Below are 19,738 nucleotides of genomic sequence, written 5' to 3'. Positions count from 1 at the left end.
GCAGGGCCATCATGGAGAAGGCTGTCTGCAGTATGTCCTTCCAGTACCGCTCACTGTCCTATATCCTTGTGAATGGCAAACTGCCCCAGGGAGCTACAAGCTACATTTTTCAATCATCTCTGCTTTATGTTAAATACACTTACAAGCAGCCAAGTAGCATCCCCAGAGGGTCTTACTCTGACAGAGGGATGTTAACAATATACTTCCGCTTTTTTTTTTTTTTAAATGTGCTTCAGTTATAGCCATTTCTGAATAATCTCCTAATTAGTGAGGAGGCCTTGGTTTAGGGTCGTGGACTGCTGAGATAGACCTGAGGTGTCTTTTCCTAGCTTCATGCTATAGCATTTTGGACGTGACAGCATGGACAAAGCCTTGCCAGATTTTCAAGCCTCATTTCCTCCCTGACTGATATTATTGGCCTCCTCGCTGACTATGGGGAAGCACCTCACTACTGCGTGCCTCCATTCCCACACATACAAGATGGACCAGGACTGACAATAAAGCATTTTGACACCTTAAGAAAAGCACTAGAGAAGCTCATTACCAAGTGTTTTGTACAATGTCTGGAACCACTGCCTTTGCAACCTCTGTCAAGGCTTCTGGGTGTTGATACAGATACAAATACCATACTGGTTAGTCATTTTTAAATGGTAGTCCTTAAGAACTCAGACATTTAGAAAAAGCACAAATTCAGGCAATACTGTGGGGAGAAAAAAAGAAAAAAAAAAAAAAAGCAAAACCCATTGAGAAGGCAGAAAGGGTCAGGCACATTGCTGCTCTTCTCATAAGAAATAATATTCAGAACTTTTATGTGGAGACTTGACCACTCAAGCAGCTAATTGACAGTGGGATGTCTTGCTGTACACATCTTCTGAGGTGCTTTAATTATGCAATGACACCTTGTTGTCACACACATATTATAAATAATGCTTAACGCTGATGTTTGAAGAAAGTGCTATTGGGAATTTTTTTTCGCATTATGATTCCCCACTGAGGAGAATTCCATGTTATAAACAAGCCAGCACTTCAGCATAGGGTTTTGTTGCTCTTGGGTTTTCCCCTCCTCAAATTATTATTTTTAAAAAGCTTCTGGCTCTATTCCTGACTGTTGTTACAAAATTGAGTACTTCAGCAAATTGCTCGGTTGACAAAAGGGAAAAAAATGTTGCTTCCAAACAAACAATTATGATGACTTTGAAGCATAACATAAAATGTCTCATTGATTTTGTCCCAGAGGACTGGTGTAAAGAATGAATAACCAAAGATGCAACGAAGCATGTAATATTAGTGCATGCAACATTACTTGTGCAGTATTGTTTTTAATCCATTTGTTCACCTTTGCCCTCTGTGATCATCTACTATCAATAGGGGAAACACATGCAAGTAATATAAATATTTGATCGCCTCTAAGAAAATAATTTTCTTCCTATTCAAAGATGAACTGGCTGAGTACTGGCAGGGAAAGGTACTATTCATTTTCTATGGTCTGAATGAGGCATTTTTTCTATATTACAATTAATAATTTCAACTTTAAGTGCTTGAATTTCTGGCCACTAGAAGTTGGCATTTGTTTTCTTTTGGAAAATACATTTTACATCTGAACTCCGATTACACTGTAGAACTAGTACCAAGCAGCACTTTTTCCATTCCTGCTCTCTATATCTGTAATGATAAGTGCACTCTGAAAGGGCACCGTGCAAAAAGTTACTGACAAAACTTCACTCACATGCATTTTGTTCACACAACCCACTGTTCAAGACAGAGGACATTACAGTGTTAAAGCCAGAAAAGGGAGCAGTAAATGATCAATGGTAGCAAATGTTCTGCAGTCATTTCTTCAAACACAAGTGATGCAGTATTTTGTCCCTAGGCTGAAATAGATTCAATTCCCTATTAGGCTAGAAAAAAACTCAGTACAGATGTTCTGCTACCTTTGGATATGGCTCTTCTCTAATAGATCATCTTATCTTCAGCCAAGGTATTTGCTTCTGTGATGGCGAATCTCTGACTTGTAAGCTTCCATTCAGCAGAGTAAATTTAAATTGATAAAAAAATGACATTAATCAAATGGTAAAAAATAGTTGAAAACAATCAAACAGTGGCTGTCAGTCCAAAGTTTGATTCCTAATAGACACAAAACTGAAATTCTGTTAATCATATTCATCTCTCTAGATATGCCTGAAATCAGTTTCCATCACTGAAGTGGAACAGATTATTTATTGTTGTTAGTTTCTCAGCATCTTTTCAGTGCTCAAACAATTCTACACATCTTTCCACTTAGCTTCACTGGTTTGGGATTATCATACCTCTGTGAGCCAAACCTCAGTCTTAGATGTAGTAATCAGATCCTTGTTTTTTACTAGGATTCTGTTGAGAAACTGCAGGTACCCCTTTGCTACAAAGATCCAGCCATACTGTGCTATGACCTCTTCTAGACACAATCAGAAATATTTTTGTATTACACTACATAAGAAAGTGATACAGCCAAGATCATTGTGATAGGAAATCCACTATCTATGTGGTTTTGTTGCCTAAATACTTCAAAATATTTCACCCTTGCTTTTATGTTCCTGGACTCCTAGTTGTTCTAAATAACTGCATTAACAGTACAGAGAAAATAACCATTTCCTGTGGGAGTGACTTGATGATTTTGTTTTCAGAGTAGTAGACTGACAGAAGATATATCTATTCAGCTCTGCTGGGAAGTAGTACCCAGCAGTAAACAAAATTAGCCCACACCATGTTATTTTACCTATACCTTCCATACCTTGCTTTCAGGTTAGCATACGGTCAGAGAGGATTCAAAGGAGAAAGTAGAGTTTCATCACATTTTTCTTCCTGGGCTGATTACTCCTCCAATACTTCCAGGTCCTGTTCTATGACAGTTTAGACCACAACACTAACTGACCATGCTCAAATCTACCTTTCCTTACCCCTGCAGGTTTGCTTTAGCATCTATAATGGATGAGAACAAAAAGGAAATCATAAATAAGATTGTATAGCTAGGGAACATACAGGACCGAAATAACTTAATAAGTATTTGTAAAAAATGTAATAAGTCAAATGTATAAATGGAGGGAATTAAATGCCATGGTATATTTGCACAAAGCAATGTTTAAAGCAGAAACTGGAATAAATATAGATAAGTAGTAATCCTCTCTCTGCTTAACGAGGCCATTAGTAACAATTTTCAAGGACAAACTGAAAAATATCTTTTAAAATGGGGCATTATGTTAAGGAATTGAAAAGACTGATCCAAGGAAAACAATGAACTGAGCCTAGTTTTGCCTCCAATTCTGTATCCTATGCACAACCATCACTACTGGCAGTCAACCTGTACTATCAGTCACCATACAATGAGACATAATGACATTATCTGTTTACATTGGTCTTGTTCTTATAGTGATCTATTTATTTTTATTTTTTTCCTAAAATTCACTGTGGAGCAGCATAGAGCATTTGGCTGTTGGCTTTTTTTTTTTTTTTTTTTTAAAGTGTATAGCAGAAAAGGATTTAGAAATAGAAAGAAAATATTCTATTCATTTTGGTCCTTTGAAATTAAGCCACTTGCACTTTATAAAGAAGCTATTGGAGATGACAAACCTGACATTTTTTTGCCTTGTATAATGCTGCAAAGATAACCGCTTTACAAAGACAATCATTCTTAAGAGTGCAAGCATTATTAGGTTTTCTCTGCTGATCTTCAAGGTGTAAGTGACAGGTAACTTAAATGCCCTGCCAAGTGCAAAATTTCTTTGCAAAACATCTCAAAAAATATGATTATCTGTTTTACATAAGACTTCACAATTCATATTATGTCTAATCCTTTAACATGTATTCTTCTGTTTTCTCTTTACCTGCAGGATTTCTTGTGAGCAGTGCATGTGGCTTTAAGTATTAGAAAAGTAAATGGTGCCTTGAAGAGCAGAATTAAATTCAGAAGCATCCTGCACTGATAGAAAAATTACCTCTACAATATATTCCTGCAGGCAGTTGTTCTATTAATTCCTGGAAACAGACAAATATCGATCTAATCCCAGAAGTAACAACTGTCAGTATAGCGAGTTCTCTGTGACCCATATCGTGTCTCTAACTCTGACAAGACAGACAAAGAGCTCTCCAGCTGGGAACAGAATTATGCCACCATTTTCTGACATTCTCTTTGATTTTTTTTTTCCTGTCAGCCTAGTTGATCAGTAGGCGATGTATTAATATAAGCCACCCAGCTGAAACAGGTTCAGAATGTGAAAGCCACGAAGACAAGAGAAAAGAGAGAGAGTTGGGTCAGACCAACTTAGTTTTCTTTTTCTTATAAGAAGTTTCTTCAGGCATAAATGATAAACTTCATGTTCTTTCCTTCCATAATGCTGGTCACACTGACAGCTTTCAGACAACAGCAAAACAAGCATTTATCAAACCAACTCTTTGCCAGTGCAATAATCCAGGATTGGGTGAGAGTGATCAAGCAGAGGTAGGACAATGAACAGTGAGAAGTAGCATGTGGTGCTTGCAGGTTGGCTAAGCACTGTTGAGATCAGCTGCACAGAGCAAAGAAAAGCAGCTTGAGGGTCCTAAGGTGCTGTCACAAGGACATAGTCTGAAAACAAGACTGTTTAATTAGCGAGCTGAGATACTCCAAATCTCTGAGTCAGCCTTTCAGAGCCTCTGAATGCATATCTGAGTCAGCCTGAAAAGAAAACTCTTACTGGAGGAAGATAAGGAGAAAGGATCTAGCTTCAGTCATCAAACAGTTACAAAGGCAGGACTGCAAGTTTGTTCTGCAGCCAGTGGAGGCTCAAGAAGCTATCCCTGAAAGCTCAGATACAACTGTGAAGCAACCTCTGTGCTAACCTAGGCATTTTCAAGCCTGAACTAAACTGCTTATATATGCCTCCTTCCTCCACAGTGTGCCTACAGAACAACAGCACTGACATCCGCTCTTGTATCAGATCTGTGAAGGCTGCCAGTGTTGTTTGAAGTTTACCAGCCAGATGGGAGTTCAAACAAAGTCAAGCACTGAACAGTATCATCTCATTTTGGATGTAAGCACAAGGTGAAATCGAACTTTTAATCAAACCAGGAGCCTTGCCTGCAGACTGCAGTACTGATGGGACATTAGGTCAACAGCAGTGGTCACTGGTAAGGGGTCTAATATCTTTTCAGAGAAACTGTTAAATCCAGTATTTCTTATTATTTTCCAGTGCTTCACTCAATGTGAGGTACTGATTTACAAGTAGGTTTAGGACTTGAGGGAGAGAGATCAATAGCTTTTTAGTGAATACTAAGTGCTATTTGTGACAATTCAGAATATAAAACAGCCCCATGCTGTCCAGCTCTCATATCGAGAGAGAGAGGAGCAAGACTCATTGACCTGAAGGATGAGAAACCGATGCTGAAATTACTTTTTCATTTTCACCCAGACCTCTGACTTGACAGCAGGATTGGGTGATTATGTACCACTGGACAAAATGCAGAGTACAGAGAGACTGCACTCTGCTGGAGAAGTCACAGTTTAATTTAGGACGGTCATATATGTTCCTAGGATTACCTAGGTAGACTCAGTGAGTATCAGTTAAGATATACACAATCAGACTGAAGCTTCTGGGGAAAAAACTTATTGTCCAGGCAAAAACCTGTTGCTCTTGCATGGCACAGCCAGGTTTTGTGCGCAGAAAAACTTGAGATGGATCAGATCTAGTGTGTGCACATCTATGGACTGTTACAGCCTGGGTGCACAATTGCAGTTTCTATATAAAAATCAGGTTTTCTACAGCCATACTGTATGTTTCCATTATGTATTAAATCATTTTGATGCTCTTCTGAAGTACATGACTTACTTTACAAATATATAGCACTGTATAGCTAATGCATGGTAGTCCAACATGCTTTGGAAACACAGGACTAACTGAATCAGATCATAGATTTGATCTGTGGATGCGCTGTAGAAATGTTGTACTGAATACCTGTTATTAATAGAGTATTATGAGTAGGTCTGTTTAAAAACACTTTTGTTTGGTTCAAAAGGGCTAAATCTTCTTTACGTATACAGAAGCTCATGTTCCCCAAAGGAACAGAGGAAGGAAGCAAGTTTAGGTTTTCACTTCCTGGGCACAGATATTAATTAAAATGGATTAATTTAATTAACAAGAGCCACATCTTCATTAGGAGAATTTGAGCTACATTCCCAAGAAGCTTGCAATTCACTGAAAACGTGTTTGGAAAATAAAACATTCAATTGTGATGATAGATATTAAAAAGTGAAAAAAGAGCTTGTTATTAAAAAAAGAGAATTATTAGCACTTAATCCCATCTGTTTCTTGTGCTCATGGAGTTTAAATTAAACTACTTTATTTCTGTCTACTAATTAGGACTATTTATTACTGACACTTCTCAGATATTTATACAAGAGTTTGAATTACAATAGTTATTTTAATATGGTATAAACACAAATAAAGAATGACTCTTGAGAATCTCTGAAAACACTGAGTAATGTCAAACCCTAATGAAATTGGTGGCAGTCATCACGCTTGGAAGAAACTCTCAGCGAGTTGTAGGATCACTCTTTGTCAGCTGAATTCTGGTTTCTCATTAAACTGGCTAAGCCCAGTGCACCAGGGATAGCTAATCTACAAATCATAACTGGGAGATCAAGTGAAAAGGAAATCTGAAAATTCTTGTAATAATTATGAAGTTTGTTCCAAAGGCAGTAATAGTGAGTGTAGAAATATTTATCCCTGAAACCTAATTAGAAATTAACAATTCAGCTAAAGACTAAGTTGAAGTGAAAAAGATGATCAAATATTTACCTAATTATTATGATGAGTTGTGGGACTAAAAAATTATAGAAAAGTGTTTCTTTATGGCTGTTTTCAAAAATACCTTGTCTGTATTGAAAAAGCAGAGAGGAGGGCAAATAGTTAAGTGGTATAAATCTCTTAGCAGCACTACAGGTAGGTCCTGTATTGTGGCACTTCTCATAATTGTAATATTCAAATTGATGGATTAGAACCTCAAAATTCTCATTTTTATCAGGAACCTTAATGCAGTGAGGTTGATGGAAGCGATATCACCAGATGCAAGTATGCAAACAGGAAAGGTATAACAATCTCAGGCCTTTAAGGTAGTTTTCCCAGCTGTTTCAGAATGCTGATGCACAACAAAGGCATATATGGAGGAACACCAAGGGAAGGAAAGAAATAAGATACAGTTTTCAAAGTGGAGAATGAACCCTGAGAAAAACATTAGCTGAACTGAGATACAAAAAGATTTAAAGAACACACACACACAAAAAAAAAAAAAAAAAAAAGATGTGAAGAAAAATCTTTCAGCTTCTAAAAATAAGTTAAAGAACACTAGATAAAGTAGATTAGGAAATGCTAAATATTAGTATTTTTGTCAATACTTGGGTTTGGTAAAAATTCTAGTTCTGTCGATTTGGTCCTTTTCCATACGGGATTTTAAAGAGCCATTTATTATTGGCAGTAAGTCATTAACATCATCCTAATCATTCTCATCTAACTCTAAGGATTTTTTCCTTACTCCAGAGTGATAGTAAGTACCATTCCACCAAATGGAAATACTTTAAAATTTAAAAGGGAAGACTTACAAAATTTCCAGGAAAGACTTACACTACAGCCCCCAAATAACATTTGCATTATTTCTGTCTTAATTATGCTTAATTTAAACAAATATTCCTGTTTCTATAAGCATATGTCTACAACGCAACAGAAGTCTGAAAATGATGTTTATTAGAAGTACAATTCCAGTTATTAAAATAAACAGTTATTTTCTGTGGTGTCCCTCAAAGACAGCTGGAAGCATTTGCCACCAAATCCATTATATCCTCAACAGATTTTTTTTTTTAAACCATTGCTTTCAGCTCAAAGAGAACCACTAATCTGCATGTATTAATCCCAACGTTAAAAAACATCGATCTGCAATGCAAGCAATACACAGATTGGCAGAAAAAATGCATTTTGGCCAGATAGCAAGTATGGCAAAGCCCTGGAATCATTATTATCCAGCCTTCCTTACCACTTGGGTGGAAATGATTCTTGAATGGCCATGCTGAGTTGACATCAGCATTTACATAGGCAGGAAAACCCATAGAAAGATAAGGAGTAAGGCAGCTTTGGAACAGAGTGGGTTAGATCACAACCTGATTAGAATCCCAGAGCAATCCCAAAGAAAATTTAGATCTGAAAGCTGACTTCATAAGAACCCTTTCAGGAGGTAAAACACCATGCACATAACAATGTAGGTACTATTTTCACATTTTGCACATAAGTACTTTATATACATCTACCTTACTTACCTTGTGCCAAGAGTGGTATTTCAGACATACTCCAGGCCTTTGAGACATAAGGCTGCGGCAATCTTTAGAACAGCTGTCATGAAACATTGACCAAAACAAGTGTCCTAAGACAAAACTTTATGTATTGTTTCAAACAGTAACATCAGATGTGCCCTTATTGAGGCATGCAGGGCTTTATATGGAACTGGTATCTTCTGCTGAAAAGCATTAACCAGGTGCTCCGTTAGCAAAGTAGGAAGGTAAAAGCATGAAATTTTAGGGTAAAAAAACAAAACAAAACAAAAAACTATTCCTAACCAAATGCAAGCTTTATCCAAGGACAGACTTACACGAAAGGAATTCTTGTACAGTTTCCACACTGTGCTAACCAGGTTAACTGAAAGGTATGTTAAAATGATTTCAGTGTAACTTAAGTCAACCAAAACTAACAGTATTAGCTCTCAAGCAGTCACTCAAGCATACATGCAAACCAGTCTGTAAACAGTAGATTTTTCTGATTCAAGCAGAAAGCATGTTGCTTTGTAGATGAGACAGTCAAATACAACAGTATATGGGATATACACATTAAAAAAGAGGAAAAAAAAGAAAAAAAGAAAAAAAAAAACAAAACAGATCAGCTTCGGTAATAGCCTCATAGGCCTTTAAAGAGTTTCTCAGTGTAGTGACGGGTTTCGCTCCCTGAAGGTTGCTGAAGCTCTGATCGTAAGACAACCTTTCCCATCTTGACCCAGAGAACTGATTTGAACCTCGCTTGTGTAAATCACGGAAACAAGGACATGAGTTTCCTGACTGCAGGCTGGCATGGTCTCCATTCTGAATTTCTCCAAAACACTTTTTAACTATAAAATTAAAAATCTATTCTCTCCTGACATCCTGTTGAACATCTGTTTTCAAGTCTGGACAAAGGCTGTCAAGTCCCAGTTCATTTGCTTTGGGGCTGTTCTTGTCCAGACTCTCCATATAGGATGAATAACCTTCACTCATCTACTTCAGCTACGAAACACATGCCGGAGACACCTTTGATTTCACAGTACATCTGGAAATTTCCATTTTATGGATAAGAGGCCTTGAATTTATAGGATATTTTTTTTGCCTCAGGAAGATCTTGTTCTGCCACGGTTTTGACTATGAGACAAGTCCCACTACCAAGAAGATGGATTTCCCAGCCAGTCACATAAGAAATGGGACAGCACCCTTGTGAATAACTTGACTGATCTGGTACTTGTCCCATGTCAAGAATGCAAGGAAGGGTGAGTGTGCAGTATGCTTGAGAATCCTGAGCCTGAGAGCACTTTCATGCAGTGCTTTAGATACTTCTAGGCATGTGAGCTGACGTGGCAAAGGGGAGGACTGGTTAATTCTGTTTGATATTGACTTATTCTTCCATCACAAGAAAGCGAATACCAGTTTCCTGTTCCCTCCCTATGCAACTCAAAATTTTCATGTATTGTTTACCATATTTTTGTGTTGGTGTTTTTTTGTTTGTTTGTTTGTTTTTTGTTTTTGTTTTTTTTTTTCCCTGTGTTGAAAATACTAATCTATTTCATCTGTCCTTGGACAAAAGAAATTCTGTTCTTTGTCACCCATGTCTGTACTTCTAGTTCTAGTTTAGCCTTTCTGAGATGGGTAAGCAGTACCACAAAGTGTATTCAAAATGGAAACATACTTTTTCACCTAATCAGCTGGAGGGTGTATATTCTTCTTGACTGAAAACTTACAGAGGTGGAATAGAAGACAATCCGTCCATTTCATTTAAATACCTTAAGTGGGGTGGATTTTGATCAACGTTTTGAAAACATGTTTCCTAAGCTTTAAGAAAGCTGCTAAGAACCCTTGAACTGCATTATCTTGAGAAAATCGGGCATCTCCACAGGATCAGGCTGTAAAATGTTATCTACACCCAGCTCCAATGACCTGATATTGCACTGCCTTTAGATTTAGTAGAAAACAAAATAGAACCCTGGAGGGTTAATATTTTCAAAACCAGCCCTGGTTGAAGACAATCAGTGCAGCTTTTGATAAAACTGATCAAAGGGCACTTCTTGACAGCTTGGAAACCTGAAATTCTATTACTTGCCCTCTTTTAGTTTTGCTCTTTCTTCTCAGAAGACCACTGTTTGTTTTGCATAGTAGGAAACATTATTCCTCTGTTGTTTGGCTTTTGCACAGGGGCCCTCATTTCATTACACCAGAGTAAAACTAGTGTGAGATTAGGAATAGGTTCTTTGTGCTCTGCTATATTAAAACCTTTTTTTCAATTTATCTTTCTTTTCTTTCTCTCTCTTCTACCTCTTGGCCACAATTTACACATCAGCATCTTCTGCTATTGTCTTTATATTGGCTGAGAATCCCCTTGAAATATTCCTATGGAGTTGCTATTTCTCCTCTTTCCATTGAAATTGAAAGTGTTTAAGATAATGTAATTGGCATTAAATTTAAAAAGAAAAAAAAATGAATGGGGTGAATTACTAAGATCCTCTCAAGGATAGTTTGTGTTGAGGCTGCAAGGCCAGTGTAAGAGGGCAAAATCATGATACCTTTTAAATCCTGGTGCTGATCAAGGGATATATAGATCCCCCATTGACAAGTAATTAGGGGCACCTTAAAACTACTTTCCTTTAGACTGAGTACAAAAGCTGCAGGGCATACATCTCAGCTCCATACCTTTTCACAGGAGAGGACATCTCATCTGGCCATTTAACCCTTTACAAAGGCTGACTGGAATTTAATCTCTCTTTCATAATCGTTAATTAGTCACCTCTCTCAGCACCTTAACATTTTTCTTTCATACCATTTGGAATCAGGACACTTCGCAGAGAACGGCACACAAATTAAACCAAGCATTTAGTCAGTAACAGTCTGCAGTCAGTTTGAAAAGCCTTTCAGGCACAGTGTCTGCTCTCTTACACTGGTGGAAAACTACAGGAAGTCTAAAGATCTCAGTATCTAACCTTCCTTCTTATTCAAGAATGCTGCGGTTGTAAAACACAATGCAGTCCTCATAATTCCTTTGAACCAAACATTGAGATAACTAGTAGAGAAATGCTTAACTGAGAGACCAGCTAACAGTGATAATTTCTATGCTATCAAATCCTTATATTAGTCATCAGTTAAGTTTAGAATTGCTTTTTAAGCTTCTCTATTTAAGCTCATAGCTTTAAAATGCAAGTCCCTGCATTCTCAATTCGTTGCTGCTTATTGAGCATTTGGGACATAAAGCAGCAGCATTGTTTCCTAATTTGACTTTAGAATAGGGAGAAAAAAAAAAAATATATCTTACAATTCACCACAGATGTTCACAGTGGAGACCTCAGCAAGCCATTAAGACCTTTCTGCTCCTCAGTTTCTCCAGTCATATAATGGAGTTGAAAGTCCTACCTTACTTACCTGGGATACTGCGTATAAACCAGCTGGTGTTTGGTAGGGGGTTTCAAGAGGAAGAATATTTTCCAAATGCCAAACATCATAATTCCCTGGGTAACACATCTGTGAAAGCTCTTAAAGTAACACCCTGCCTTTGAACACATTTACAGAGGACTTGAGTGGGTGCATTTCCTATTCAATTGCTGTTTATTTGTTTATTTTTGGCAAGTAGATGTTTCTGCTTACACTCCAAAAGGATGCAAGTCACAGTTTCAACAGTGACTTTGGGAAAACCATTAGTGTCAGTGGCAACCCTGAGAAAAATGTCCTCCCTTTCATGGGAAAAGGACAAGTCTTTCTAGGAGGCAGTGTTCTCCACAGGGCTGAGGATTTGGATAACTGTGCAAGGCACAGAAAAAGCACAGAAAATTTTCATTTTTCTTAAAAAATGAACCAAAAGAAAAGAAAAAAGTCCTTCAATGTTTTTAAATGATTGATTTTTTCCCATTGGAACTGACATTTTTCATTAAAAATGCTTTTTGGCAGAAATGTATCTTTCAATTGGAAAGCTTTCCACATGAAAAATTTCAGACAACTGTACTGTAACAAATGCAGCAACAGTGTCTGATACAGGGCAATTTCATAACTAACAATATAGAGAGCTTGGTTTTCTAACAACAGAGCATTCAATTTTATATAATGCTCATGATTAAGCTGTGTGGCTTCAGTGTGCCCACTCACTGTACACAGTACCCGAAGAAATGACATTCTTGGGAGATAATGAACTTGCTCTTCTACTGATGTGTCAGGAACAGCCAAAAAAGGACATTACAAACCAGGGCTAAGCTTGTAGTTGAGTTTAGCCCTAACATTAGACCTTCTGTATATTTATCGCAGCTGAAATATATGATCTAAGGAAGGTGCTCTAGACACAAAAAGGACTTGAATCCAAGTGCATGACAGTAGATCCAGGTTCTATCCCTACATGATGGAAAAAAATGCAGTGTAGCAGGACACTGAGCAACTTAACTCCAAGGCTTTTAGGCCTTTTCCACCGATTCCTTCCCAAAAATTCTGTGGAGTCACTGAAGATCTTCCCAGTGCCATTGGTGGGTCCTGGATCAGACTCAGAGTGACTTTCCTTTTCAAGGTGGTTGTCATTTCAAGGCAATTAATTTCCAAAATGAATGGATTTAGATGTAATTTCCCTTTTTTCTGCATCGCTCTTAAAATAAAGTAATCCTATGGACCTGGGTGTTTTTATTTCCTACCAGAATCACAACAATGGACTAGACTCTATTTGCCTTCTACTGTACATGGCATTTGAACAAATCCCATCTAAATTCCTTTCTTGCTTTAATAGTGGCTTTGGCAATTAGATTTATAGGCCATCTCTGCTCTGGCATTTAAAGTCCCTTAGTACTAAAAAAACACTACTCCTTAGGAACAAATCTTCCCTCTTTTTTATCATTCAATAATCTTAATGACATAATGCAAAAATGTTTATTCAAAAAGTAACATTTCATTCTGCAGAAAACAGCGAGAAAGCAATTTCATTATATAAAAGTCAACATACTTTTAATGTTGTTCTTAAAAGCTAGCTGTTTCCTCATTTTTCACATACATCTTCATACATCTTGTAGGCTATATATTATTCTAATTATTGTATTTACTACAAACACTGCATATACATCACATGTATTCACTGATGACTAAGCTTAAGAAGTAAGAACTTAAATTTACCTGTTATAATTTTCCAGGAGACTCAAGATATTTCCAATTTATCTTTATGAGCAAGAACAAATAGTTCTTCTTTTTTTTTTTTGTCCTGCAACATCCTCCCTAACAGTATCTCTGTCTTAACAGCTGTGAATCTTATTCCAAACTATTTATGTGTAGTGGTCTTTGCTGCTGGTAAAAAAAAACAAGCCTCCTCCCCAGCTCCCCTAGTGTTGTTGCCCTTTTGCACTAGCCTTTTTCATGCTTGCTCCTTATTGCCCTTCCTTCAACCTCTGTAATTTAGAAGACTATTTCTAAGTGGCAATGCCATTCTAGTGTAATCATTGGTTTAATCCCTTTAAAAGTCTGCGATCTCTTCACTGGATAGGTATTGAACATGTCCTTGAAAAAGTAAGATTTTTAGATCCACTTTCACTCTCTAATCTATAGCTATTAAAGACATTCAATGCTTTTCTTTTAGCCTCATGCTTTTCTCAGACCAGAAACTGATGGAAGTGGCCTATTCTATTTTTACTTCTCTAGGGCACTGACTTTTTATGATAATGTCAGCTCTCCTTGCTATATACCATAAGGCTGCACCTGTCACCCTGGTAGAGCTCAATACCTCCTTTTAAGTGTGGTCCAGACTATTAGATTTTTAACTGATATAAACAAACATAGTTCCATTGAAGATGTGTTCATGAACTGGGGAGGTGTCTGCATCACTACTGTCAAAAGGACTTTGGGTGGTCAAGGCTTGGGCAAAAAATACAGTATGTATAGGTGATCTTTTAGGTATTTTAACAATCTGACACTAAAATCTGAATTTCTGAGCTAAAGTGCTAAACATTTTCCTGGGTGTCCATACTCAGCAGAAATTGGGATTCAGAGCCATGAGCAGAGATGTGGGATGTAATTGTTCTGTGCAGCCCCCACCTGCACCCAACACACCAGATGCTGCTGCCTGCTACAGCCAGTCTGCCTGTGCACAGCTCTGCAGGCAGCACTGTCTCCTTCCCTGCCAGCCACTGCATGTACTCTGAAGGCACTGTCCTCCTTCTGTTGCTCCAGCTTGGGCCACACTGACCACAGTGAGCTCTCCAGAGCTGTGCCTAGGAAGTTATTACTGCAGAGCTGCCATCTACATCATCCACAATATAAATCCCAAAGTGAATTTAGGAATATATGCTCAACTCCATCATCTTTCAGTTGCATCCAGTGTGCCATACGTTGTCTCCCAAAAGCTTTTGGGAGAAGCAATAACTGAAGAGGGAATAGACTGCTTTGTTGTTTACCTCTGCAAAGAGTCCTCATGATCTTCTTTTGCCAACAGCTGCAGGTTAGATCAATTTCCGGAGTCACATTTTGGTATGATTTAGTGTGCTTGACAATTGAAATACAACCTTTAAAATACATATTTACTCTGAAAATGTAGTCATCGGTTATGACCTTCACCCCAGAAAATGAAGCTTGAAAGTAGTTGCAATCATGAAACCTCAATGTGTAAGATAAGTGAAAAATTTAGTTGTCACAGAAATACTGGAAAAGCACTCAAAAATGCTCGGACATTTGTGACTTCATTACTCACTGAAATATTTGAGACAAATTGTCAGAGACAGAAGTAAATTGTCATTTAAAATACCAAATGGAAACTTCCTGGAATGGCTGTTTAACATATAAAAGATTTTTTGTAACTTCTTGGCAGTGTTTAAACATGAATGGTGACAATGAGGCAAGACTTGGCTGAAGACACCCACTGAGAGTCCTTAAAGAGAAGGTACAATGTCTTTGAGTTTGTCAGCAGCCACAGGGAATTTTCTCCACCTCTCAGTGCTACCCCACCCATGGCCCCATTGAGGCTTTAGCCCTCCTTGGGGTCTCTCTCTTCAAGCATGCACTCTGCCTCAGTTACACTTGGGAAGCTGGGTCCTCAGATGGTGTTTTCAGCCACCTCAAATACCATTTACCTCATTTATATTTAAATAACCAACCAAAGAGATTACTTGTGACAGGAAGTAAGAAAGACTTAGAAAAGGTGTGCTGAGACTGACTTTCAGAGGTCATTTTTGGTTAAGCCATGCTTTTTGGTTGTTTGAACTCACTTTCAGTGAACATACAGAGTGCATGATCTTTACTTAATAGTGGTACTAACAAAACATGATAATATAATCAGTTACGATGTTCACATTCCCCCAAAGAAAAACCCAGAACACACATATGATCACAGTGCATGCAATGCTAGATGATTTGTTAAATTACCAGTCTAAATGCAGAATTTGTACCATGTGCTTAATATAATCAGACCCACATTGTCCCATTGTATTGACATTAAATTCTGTTCTATACTGCCAGGCACATTTATTTTAGCATAACATGATATTATATCCAGTAAATAAAAGCAGTACCTGACAAGACAGCACTAGTTGGCTTTGCCAGAAAAATTCCTTTGTTGAGAGGGGCCAGTGCAGTTTTCTGCCAGGTTAGTGGGCTGAGGTGGCTCACTGAAATGTTAGACAAATACCAGAGTTAGAGCACAATTAATACTTTTAGTAACAGCCACCTAACATATTATCCCAGTCATTTCATAGAAGTTCTCCAAGTCTGGGAAAAAATGTGTATTTTTTCCCCTCAATCTCTCCCATCATTAAATGACTTTGATTGAGTCACTTTAACTGTATTACCCCTCAAGTTTCTTCTCTGTTTAGTATTAGTGAGCACCTAGTGAATCACAGGAACCTAAACCAGGAATCCAAAAGCCCATAAAATCTTGTTTGCCAATATAACCCAATGATGTCTTTGTTTGCTGTTATAAATTCAAAGACTTTACATAAATTACTTCCAATGTAGATCTTCATGAGACAAAAATGAGGTCAGAAGTAAATAGTCAATCCTTTACAGATCCAGTTTCAGGTATTCACAACAAGCCATTTATAGGTATCAAAATACAAAATATGACGGAAAATAGACTGGTATGTCTATGGGGCGCTCATAGATATTTCAAACAAAAAAGGGTAAAAGTGATTATGCCCAGTGACTTATTTGATCATTAATTTTGGTTCAATTCCTCTCATAAATCATAAGGACTTTGCTGGATAATTTTTCTAAGGAAAATGAATTACTGGCATGACATAGTCCTTCCATGACATTTGCTAATACATTTCTCTGTCAAACTGTGAAGTTAAGTGTTTTCATTGTTGAGCTAAAGAGGCTTAACATTAAAAACTTATGGAAATGGCCTTAATACTGAGATTTACTTCTAGAATACTTTTGAAATGTAATATCCCCAGGTACTTTATAAAAAAAAAAGCTAGACTCCATTTTCAATGGCATTTGCTGAGTTTTTATCTGTATTCATAATCCAGAATGTGTTGTTATAAATAATGAATCAATCAGCATCTGCTATGCTCACAAAACAGCTGTATCTCAAAATTTACTGTTGGCCTGATTCTGCACCTCTGAGGTGGCTGAGAACTTTGCTTCTAGCTTCTGTCAGAAGACAATAAAGCATACAGCAGTCCTCGTCACAGTCTTTGGGTGTGCATGTACAGGTATATACATTAGTAATCTGACCAAGCCAATGGAATCACTTTGCTGGCTGGTACCAAAATGAAAACGTCATTTGAAAAGGTACATTTTTAGGCTGCCATTACAGGAGTATAATTATAAATATGGAAATGAGTAGAGGATTAATGTCAGTTTGAGACCTCACATTATGACCTCAAACTCTCCTTCCCCAGGCTTTGCCACCCAGGGGCAATACAATGTTATCCATGTGGTACTGTTGCCCCCCACTGTTGGAAGGTGTGGTTTCCAGAGACTCAATTTTTGAGGCCTTCGTGTTCAGCATGAACATTTATCACACATCTATTTTGCCCTGACCCATTTGCAATTGATGGAATGCAGCTGAATTTAGCAAAACACAGCTATCAAATTACCACGAGCCAATAAACACTGATAAAATGTCCTGTATCAAATCTTACCTCATTCAAATCTGTCTTTGATGCCTTTTCAGCCTCATACATTAATTTATACATTCTGCCTTTACACTCCAAATGAATTTAAACATCCTACAAAACACAAACGGTTATTACAGTCTGCTGTTAAAAGAAAAAGGAAAACACGGTGGAAACCTTGAATGCATTTGATTAGCTGATACACTAGAAAACAACACATTTTGGACAGGCCAGCTATGCCGGGCATCTAAAGGCCCAAAGAAAGCCATGTGTACACCAGTTTCTCTTCAAAACTGCTATACACGTTTGTGTAACAGCACATAGAGTTGTAGGTTCAGAGATGTAAGGCCCTCAGATGTCAGCTCTCTGATGAGCTCTCTGTTATCAACCATCAGTGCCTAAACCAATCTTGAAGGAGTTTTTTACAAAGAAGATAACAAAACCTGCAAAAAATGAGAGCAGACAGCAACTAGTTTATTGCCATTTTACCCATAGTTACACAGTTTTCTTAATTTAAGTTCTGTCACCCTCGAGTGATGTTCCAACCAATGCCTACCATACTGTCATCACTCTTATTCAAACTTTTTTTAACCTGTTTTTGCAAAATTTATAGAATTTCCTGACGAGAAAACACTTGCACTGCATTGACCTGGTTATAAGATATAGTGTGTCCTGGTGAGCCATAAAACACCCCATTGTCATCTCTCATAGGATTCTTTAATACAAGATATAGAAGTGGAAGTCTAGGATTTTGATTGATACACTGAAGATGCTGTGGCTGATTTTATATAAGAAAAAAACAAAGATTTTTTTAACTCTTTATATAATTCAGATACGTTTGGTAAATTAAAGCCCCAAGCTAGTATGCAGTTCTCTCTCTGTATCACCTGCCAAATCCTTGTTCTGGGCTACGTTAGGAACTAATTCTTAGCTTTGACTCACATTTACTTTTATCACAGCGTAATCTTGCCACATTTCTATTTATTATTGTCCAAAATCTTACACTTTGATAGCGAACAAAAGTAATCCTATGTTTTAAATGTTTCCAGTTTCAATAAAAACTGCTACTTTCATCACTTACTCAGCAACAGCTAATACACAAATACAAATTTTATACAGGCAAGAGCATTGGAACTAAAACTACTGCAAAGGCATTGCACATTTCTTAAAAGTTATGCCCCTCATTTTGCTAGTTAGTCACATATTTAATGGCAGCAGGGATCTCTTCAGAATTGGCTTTGCTTATTTTGCTTTGTGCAAGATACTGCATGATCATTATTCAGGGTTGTAAATAATTCCTAATTACATCTCAAGGGGTCCATTTTGCCTACCTAATTCTTGAAGAAACTACTCTCTTCTGTTTATACAAGCTTAGGCCATATATTTAAGCTATAATGGTACAAACATTTACCTGCACAGCAACATGTCATAGTGGGACTGCTCCCATTTTCACATGACCCACCTGCATGCATATACCGGGAACGAGGGTATGAGTATGAAGGTTTCTGTCTTTTACAAAAAAAAAAAAAAAAAGGTAGTCTAAACATGATTCTGTTCTGCCTTGAGCACACAGTACTCACAACCAAGAACATGTGGTTAATGAACAAAAGCCTTTTACTTTTTTTCCTTTAACTCAGGCTGTCACTATCTGCATGTTTATTTGCCAGATGCATCCCAGCTGCTAATTAAGCTTGAACGAATTAAGGTGAATTGAATCTTGCCTGAGCATCTGCTGTTCTCCTATTAGCATGGAAGGCAATGAAAAGAAGATGATACTACATCTTTTAAAACACTGTTTATACTTAGAAATATTTCCTGCAATATACTAATACAGATTTTTTTCTTATAACAAATACCTTGTAACAACAAAATGTCTTGCAGCATATGCCAATGGGTTGACTTGTAGTGTAGTTTTAGCAGTTTTCCTGGTAGATTCTCATCACATGCAGAACTAGAACTAAAATTTTAAATTAGTTTCAAAGAAGAAGGAAGAGCCAGATATCAAACAGCTGAGTGGCTTGATCAGGAATGACAGAGGTATAGCTTCAATTCCTCTGCTTTTGTCAATACTCTAACAAATGAAAAATTCAAAGTAGTGCTAGGCTATTAGTAGTGCTACTAGTAGTGCTACTAGTAGTAGTTCTGTGGGACCTTCTTTCCTAGAGAAAGGAAATAACTTTCACAACACCCCTGTGAAAACAGTCCACTGTGTAGTCTGTTGGGGTTTTCTGCAGTCTTCAAAGGTTCATCCTCATGATGCAGAAAAAAGCTTTGTGAGGTGGTGTGTTTTTTTTTTTTTTTTTTTACAGCAGAATGATATCCATCAAATGAGAAAATAGTCTAAATGGAAATAAAGAAGGAAGACATCTTCATGGCAACAACCTGTCAA

At 37.4% G+C, this 19,738-nt stretch overlaps 1 long non-coding RNA gene across 1 annotated transcript in view; it reads right to left on the bottom strand.

Moving 5' to 3' along the window:
• Positions 1–19,737, bottom strand: part of LOC308176279 — a 247,241-nt gene extending 227,504 nt beyond the window's left edge. Inside the window, exons 1-5 of the long non-coding RNA XR_013938205.1 lie at positions 18,812–19,737; positions 17,377–17,463; positions 15,802–15,897; positions 8,315–8,387; positions 1,932–2,016 (exon numbers count right to left, since the gene is read on the bottom strand). This is a non-coding gene — a long non-coding RNA (uncharacterized lncRNA). The remainder of the gene's footprint in view (positions 1–1,931; positions 2,017–8,314; positions 8,388–15,801; positions 15,898–17,376; positions 17,464–18,811) is intronic.
• Between the last annotated feature and the right edge of the window lies 1 nt (position 19,738).

The sequence above is a fragment of the Anser brachyrhynchus genome (assembly GCF_964034855.1).
Source record: "Anser brachyrhynchus genome assembly, chromosome: 12".
Classification (NCBI taxonomy): domain Eukaryota; kingdom Metazoa; phylum Chordata; class Aves; order Anseriformes; family Anatidae; genus Anser; species Anser brachyrhynchus.
Note: the sequence above shows the minus strand (reverse complement) of the source record. Positions and strands in the feature narration are given on the sequence as shown.